This window comes from Globicephala melas, chromosome 6, assembly GCF_963455315.2.
Source record: "Globicephala melas chromosome 6, mGloMel1.2, whole genome shotgun sequence".
In the NCBI taxonomy this organism is placed as follows: domain Eukaryota; kingdom Metazoa; phylum Chordata; class Mammalia; order Artiodactyla; family Delphinidae; genus Globicephala; species Globicephala melas.
In genome coordinates this window covers 51309597-51318000 of record NC_083319.1, presented here as the reverse complement: position 1 = coordinate 51318000, position 8404 = coordinate 51309597, and positions in this window count along the sequence as shown.

The window sequence follows — 8404 nt, the reverse complement described above, 5'->3', positions numbered from 1 at the left end:
GTTGCCTTCTTCCCTCCACTTTGTACTATTTTCCCTTTCTTTTCTTCTCCCACCACGGCTGGCTAGCTAGTTTCTGACCTCTTGGGGTTGGAGGAATGGTGAGTATAAGAAAGCTCTTATTATTCAAAGCTGACTCTTTCCTTGGATCTTTTTAGGTCTTTTGGAAGATTGTTTTCCTAGAGATTTCTCTCCTATAAGTCATTTTACTTGGTTTCTTCATTTCTATGCCTCCTGTTTACTTGTGACTCCTTTGCAGCTCCCCTCCAATTTCCTGCTGCTAGGGTCCTCCACTCTCTAAGTGACCCTACTTGATGGGTCCCCAAATGACCCTTGGTTGGATCTTTTCCATGTGGCCCACACCCGATTCATTGAAACTACTCATCAACTCCTTGGCTTGACAATCCTGGCTGATCTCAACACAACCTCTACCTTTGTGTCCCAGGCCACTTTAACATCCTTGGTCAGGCATCAGGCAGCATACTTGTGTGTCTCCCAGCTGCAATAAAATTGTCATTTCAAGCTCTAAAATGTGTCTTGGAAGCCTTGGAAGGAAGCTGCAGCCCTCCCTCATTTATGTCTCCTGTCCCCACAGGCAGAAATGGGAACTCTCCTTGGCAAAATCTTCTCAAAAACAAAACAAACAAACAAACAAAAACACTTTAGAAATCCTGTGGGATCCAAGAATCATGGAAATGGTTCTCAGAATTTCCTTGGTAAATTCTGCATATTACCATCTGATCTGGTTGTGGAATATCTTATTTCTTGTATTTGTTTATCCCAGTGGAACTTACATTTCAGCATATTGTTACTATAGTCTTAAATATCCTGCCATTAAGCCACATTTAGGAAGGCCATAGTTCAGGGCATTCTCTTCCCTAGATTAGGAGCTCTTGGAGACTGCAGTAGATTACTGGAAAATGCTACAGATGACGCTTTATTTTGCTAGTAATTTTTTCAATGTATAATAGATGTAGAGATAAGTACACAGCAATAAATGTACAAAGTAAACACATTCATGTAATAATCACCCAGCTCAAGAAAGAGAATATTACTAGCTTCCAGAAGCCCCCATCTTACCCTTTCCTAGTTGAGTTCTCACAAGGGCAACTAATATCCTATTAACACCATATATCAGTTTTATCTGCTTTTGAAGTTTGTGTAAATGGAAGCTTTTCTGCCTGGTCAACATTTTGTTTGTGGATTCATCCATACTGTTGTCTTCAGTTGGAGACCATTCATTCTCATTACTGTGTGGCCATGCTATGAATATATCTGGACAGTTAATATTTGGTCAATGACTCTTTTCCCTCAAGGGTAGCTTAGAGGTTGAGGCTTCCTAGACCTTCCCGGATTCTAAATAGAATCCACAGGTGGATTCTCAAATCACTGTAAAGATTTGTATGGGGTGCCATGACAAAGCAGTTGAATTGTTTACAATTTTTTTTTTTTTTTTTTTTTGCGGTATGCGGGCCTCTCACTGTTGTGGCCTCTCCCGTTGCGGAGCACAGGCTCCGGACGCGCAGGCTCAGCGGCCATGGCTCACGGGCCCAGCCGCCCCGCGGCATGTGGGATCCTCCCGGACTGGGGCACCCGTGTCCCCCTGCATCGGCAGGTGGACTCTCAACCACTGCGGCACCAGGGAAGCCCCTTTACAATTTTTAAAGGACTGTGTAAAAGGTTATATTCTTTCAGGGAAAGAGTTTATTGCTTCTCCCCATTCTTTGTATTTTATCCCATCAATCTGCTCTTTTAATTTGGCTGATTTTGAATCATAGAATATCTAAGCTGGAAAATCACATCTTCTGAGAAACATTTTGCATAAATTCTGATAACAGTTGTATGAATTTCTATTTCCTCAGGAATTATGATAAGAGGTTTATCACATAGGCCTCAAGAAAAATAACAACAGATCCATTCACAGTAACAACTGGAGATCATAAATACTTTTCTGATTATTCCTTGCATTTTACTTTACCATTATATAATGGAATTTTTCCCCCTATTAAAACGAAGGCTTCAAAGCATGACAGATTTCTATCTGAGAATAAGATGACATTTAATTTATATATAAATTAAAATTCATATTTTAAAATTCTACAATGAAATTCAATAAGTATTTTACAAACTTGTCAGCATTTACTTCATGGATTAACATCCACACTACAGTTTTAAACGTGGGAGTTAAAATATTATCTGTATTCTGAATAGTAAATGTAAAGTGTTAAAGATGTGTGTTTTATGAAATCTTGTTTGACATATGTTAAAATGTCATTAGAACATTATTTTAAATGAAAATGTTTTTTTCATTCAGACTGAGGTGTATGTATAACTTCATTCGTTTATTCATTCATTCATTCAACAAGATATTTAATGAGCACCTGCTATGTGCCAGGCATTGCACTAGGCTATAGACATGTCACACAAATAAGATGATGTTGCCACTGTCCTCAGGAGCCTATAGTTTAGTGGAGTTGAGATATAGATAAGTAAATAAATAATTTCTAGACAGGATACTCACTGCTTTAATCAGGCAAACAGGATTCTGTATGTGTTATAGAAGCACACGAAAGACACCAAATCGATCCTCGGAAAGTCATGAAATCTTTCCCAAGGAAGTGATGTGTAAGGTGGGTAAGAAGGTAGCCAGATACAGGTTAGAAGAGTGGTCTAGACATTTGGAAAGACAGAAGCAGCTGGTTGCCATTCACTGACATAGGGCATATAGTATGGGAATTGGATTGGAAAAAGAGAAGGGAACATAATTAAATGACCGGGGGACATGAAAATGAACCCGCAAGAATCCCAGAAAGAAATTATCATTAAGATAGCATAGTGGAGTGAAAGGGAGTCAGGACTCAGGCTGACTTGAATTTAAACCCTAGTTTCATCACTTAACAGACGTGTGAAGCTGAACAAACCCTTTAACTTTTCAGAGCCTCAATTTCCCACTGTGCAAAATGGGGACAATAATGTGGACATTGCAGGGTTGTAGGGACGATTAAATGGGATAATGCATGTAAATTATCCCATTTATGGGATAATTATGCATGCTAGCCCAGTGCCTAGCACATACTGAGCACTCAAAAATTGGAGGCTGTGTTATTTCAGAAGAAAACCAGGGGTTGGGGGAAGATTAATACTTTTGACTAAAGCCAGGAAGATCTGAAATTTTGCAAGATTCCTTTGGCCAAAATTAAAGCTACTAGACTTAGAGTTTCCTTTTCAATTGACAAGTGAACTATAAAAGTGAATGAACTTGTGGCTGCTGAGATAAAAGCATGAGTCAGAGTTGTAGTTTCTGCTCTGTGGATACAGTTGTCAACCAGATACACTGAATGTGGGGATGGCCAGTAGCAAAATTATAAAGCAGGCCTGTTTGTCTTCAAACACTCCTGAGCCAGCTTTTAGTTCCCTTGTAAAAATGCAAAACTGACTTCTGATTTGGGGTGATCCATTGAATATATGCATTTACTTTGGCTTTTACTTGAAACCCAAGTAAAATGACAGTAAAGGAATTGCTTTTTAAGGCAGAAATCTTCAATGACAATGAGATTAGGAGGGAAGATAAGAACAATAAGATTTTGGGATTTAGAAGCCATGTAGACAAGAGGTATCCAATTTAATAGACCTGAGAAAGATGATCCCTTACCTTGCCTTGGAAAAAGCTAGGAAGTACCTGATTACATCAAAGACCTCCCAAAAGACTGGGAATATCAAGTACCTCTGGAAATGTGGATAAAGGTTGGGTTAAAAACAGTGGGATTGGTTTGTAAGTGTGTTTAAGAAGTGGTTAGATCCATAGACCTTCTATTCAACCCTGTATAGCCAGATAACTGTCCCTCTCCCAGCCTGTCAGAGGCTGCATATGGTAAAATAGAATTACTTTCAGGGAACACTTGGCACATTTGGGGATGAGATTCAATACCATAAACAGAAACATTTTTGGAAACATTTACAACCCAATAAAATCCCAAGTCTTTTACCTCTGTTCTAATTTCAGAGCACTGTGGTAATTTCTCTCCGGTATCTGACCAACTTGAGAGGAAAGACATCAAGAGTGCCCCCAATAAATGACCTAGCCAGATGACTCAAAACTAAAGCTGACAGTCAACAAGGCTTACCCATGGGGTCAGAACTTCCAAGAAGCTTTTTTAGTACCTCATTCCTAAATTTGAGTAGACAACCAAAGATTGTCAGACACCTAAGGAGAACCAACTTGAAAGGTAGAGACCAAAACAAACAAACAAAAAAGCAACTGGAAGAAACCAAGCCTATGATGGGATCAGAAAACTATTATAAATATCCACAGAGGGATAAGAGGTGATTTTGAACCCATGAAACAAGAATATTATGTTATTTTTTAAAGGAACATTAAGGGAATAAAAAAGGGGACCTGGGGATTAGCAGAATAAAAAATTCAAAGGAAGTTTGAATGATAAAGTTGAGCAAATCTCCCAGAAAGTAGAGCAAAAAGACAAAGGGGTGGAAAATAAGAGTTTAAAAAAAAAGTGATAGGACCAGAATAAGAAGTTCAAAAGCTGCATTAGAGCAGTCCCACAAAGAGAGAGACAGAGAAAAATGAAAGAAAGGAAATCATCAATAAAATAATTCTAGAAAGTTCAAGGAGAGGACATGTATTTACATACTGTAAGAGCTACTGAGTGCCTAGATAATAAGTGAAATTAGACGCACTTCAAGGTATATTATTGTGCAATTTCAAAACACTGGTGTATTCATTTGCTAGGTCTGCCATAAAAAGATAAAACAGACTAGGTAGCTTAGAAATTTATTCTCACAGTTCTAGAGGTTGGAAGTCCAAGATCAAGGTGTCATATGACCCCGGGATAGATTTTTGTATAGAATGTGAAATTAAAGGAATACCTGATCCTTTTGAACATATGAAAAGGATACTTAAAGTGTTTAAGAGTTTGAGATAAATTAGTGATAAGTACATAATAGTAAGCAAACAAACAAAACTACAAGAACAAAAACAAAAAAGCTATTAATTTCAGGGAAAACAAAAAATTGAGTAAGAAAGAAAAATATATTCATAGGACACCCTGAGGCTCAACTGTGAATATCATGTACACAGTCATAACAATGTTAAAATCAATATTAATTTAGCCATCATAAACATATTGAAAGTGTGGGGAGATAGAAATAGTGTTTGTACTAGGTGTAGGTGTAGGTGAAGGATGAAAAAAAGTTAAATTTTCCTATATCTGTGGTTATATGAAAAAAAAAATCATTAATCTGTACACTTAAGATTAGTGAGCTTTGGGCTTCCCTGATGGCGCAGTGGTTGAGAGTCCGCCTGTCGATGCAGGGGACACGGGTTCGTGTCCCGGTCCGGGAAGATCCCACATGCCGCGGAGCTGCTGGGCCCGTGAGCCATGGCCGCTGAGCCTGCGCATCCGGAGCCTGTGCTCCACAACGGGAGAGACCACAGCGGTGAGAGGCCCGCGTACCACAAAAAAAAAAAAAGATTAGTGAGCTTTATTCTGTCTGTTTTGGCTCAATTAAAAAAAAAAATCCAACAATTATTGTTCAGGTTTCAACCTAGGATTGCAAACTCAAATGCTGAACGGGGTTGGGCAAGGAGTTTAACTGAGGGAAGCAGTCTTGGTAAGTTTGAATGAGGAACTGGTGGGATGTGACAAACTGAAGAGCATGTGCTCTGAACACGTGCTCTGTTCCTCAAGTGGACTGCTACTGCGTAGCTCTAGCTATGGAAACATGAGCCTTGTATCACAAGATTTAAGGATTTCTCGAGAAAAGCCAAATACGTAAATGTTTACAAATGGAAATGCCCTGATTTTTTAAACATTGCTTAATACAAAAAAAAAAAAAACAACTGTGAGCTACATTTGGTCTATATAGTTCAAGCTGGCAGTTCTAAAATGATGAAGCTTTTTCATACTCACTTGGAGGGTGTGGGAAAGACATACTAGCCCTGAAATTATATTGCATCGAGTTAGTTAAACTGGCTCTGATGAAAACACTTTTAAACAGCAAACGAAGGAGTGAAGACCTATAACACTAAGAAACCAAAGCCAAACAAAACAAAACAAAGAAACAAAACCTCCGGACCTTAATATTTTTCCAAGTCACGTTGATGTGATAAAATCAGAATTACTGAACACTTGTAAGATATCAAATGTTGTGCCTTTGACTTAGCATATTCAGAAAGGGAATTTAATTGAGAAGACTTATGAATTAATTGAAGATCTAAAGCATCTGGATCATTCAGCTCCTACTAATATATAGAATTTCCAAAGGCCATTTTTAGTTTGACGTCAGTGAATGATTCATCATTTCTCTTGACTTTCAGGCTGATCAATGTCCCGTGTCAAATACCAAACAATGTGTTACATTGAAGTTTTCTCATTCGTAAACTATCAATGTCTGTTCCTATGCAGATGAACAGGGTAGAAAGTCAAGCAAATGAATAATGAGAAAAAGATTAGTGTATTGTATAAACAAAGACGCAAAGCAGATCAATGGTTACCTGGGGCCCAAGGTGGAGAGAAGACTGATTGTAAACGGACACACAGGAACTGTGGGGGATGATGGAAACGTTCTAAAACTAGATTGTGGTGATCGTTGTACAACTGGATAAATGTATTAAAACTCTTGAATTGTACACTTAAAATGGGTGAATTTTGTGCTAGGTAAAGTATACCCTAAAAAAGCTGTAATTAAAAAAAGAATAATGGATGATAAAATTAGTGGGCTAAAGTACAAGTATGATGAAAAACAAGATATTTACAGAGTCTCAAAGTATCTCCCACTAGATACTTATTAACTGCAATGGGGAAAACAGTAACTTTATGGTGGAGAAACCTGGCAGACAGTACTTTTAAATGATCAGAGTTAAATGATCACCAGTAAAGGGACGGATGGATATCACATGCCTTCTGAAGTGATACACAGAGAAGAATATACCATCGGTTTGTGGTACTCCTGCCCAAAATGCATAACCTGAATTTAATCCTGAGGAAGCATATGACAACCCCAAGTTGAGGGACGTTCTACAAAATAACTGACAAACACTCTTCAAAACTGTCAAGTTCAGGAATGACAGACAGACTCCTGATTAAGGTAGGGCATGTGACAGTTAAGTGCAATGTGAGATCGTATGCTGGATCCCGGTCCAGAAAACAGATGTTAGCAGGCAAACAGAAGACAGCGAGCAACATTTGAATAAGGTCTGTAGATTAGTTAACGGCATTGTGTCAATGTTAATTTCCTGCTTTTGATAACTGTGGTGCGATTGTGTGAGATATTAAAATTAGGGGAAACAGGATGAAGGGTATATGTGGGAATCTCTGTACTATTTTTGTAACTTTTGTAAGTTATTTTGAAGTAGTTTCAAAATGAAAAGTTAAAGGTTAAAAGGATGTTTTACCTTTCAGCTGGGAAAGTGGCAATGGATTGATAAGAAATTAATGGTGAAGTAGTGACCAGAATTTTACCCATTGCTCAGAAAGCAGTAAGCAGGAAAACAAGGTGAGGTAGGGACATTTTTAAATGAAGTACTAAAACTAAATATTATTATATTAACCATTCTCTTTCCTGCTCTTCCCTTCCCAGTGGAACTGCACTATTCTGTACTTTTCTTTTTCTTCTTAAGAATATATCTTTTTAGTGACTCTTGTACTAGTGAAAGAAAACTTTTTTTTTTTTCGGTACGCGGGCCTCTCACTGTTGTGGCCTCTCCCGTTGCAGAGCACAGGCTCCGGATGCGCAGGCTCAGCGGCCATGGCTCACAGGCCCAGCCGCTCCGCGGCATGTGGGATCTTCCCGGACCGGGGCACGAACCTGTGTCCCCTGCATTGGCAGGCGGACTCTCAACCACTGCGCCACCAGGGAAGCCCAAAAGAAAACATTTTAAACTAAAAACTTGATTCTGCTTTGCTTAATATTAAAAGAGAAATTATGGGTCACAATGATACTTGATGCAAAACTTGGAAAGGCAGAATCTTATCGACACAAGAGTTTTTAGAATTCAGAGTACTCATCTGGTTACTATTCTGTTCAGTTAAGATAATAAAGTGAATGTTTTGTATTCTGGTGACCACAGAAGCACAATGAACAAGGAAACAAGGAGCACTGGCCAGGTAGGGCAAAGGTCTATGTGTGCGCTATTGCTATTGTGACATATTTATCATATGTGTGCTTATGAGTATGGTCTTTCTTTTTTAATTTTAAATTAATTTTAATTTTTTATTGAAGTATCATTGATTTACAATGTTGTGTTAGTATCAGATGTATAGTAAAGTGATTCAGTCATATATATATACTTTTTCAGACTCTTTTCCCTTATAGGTTATTACAAAATATTGAGTATAGCTCTCTGTGCTACACAATAAGTCCTTGTTGGTTATCTGTTTTATATATAGTA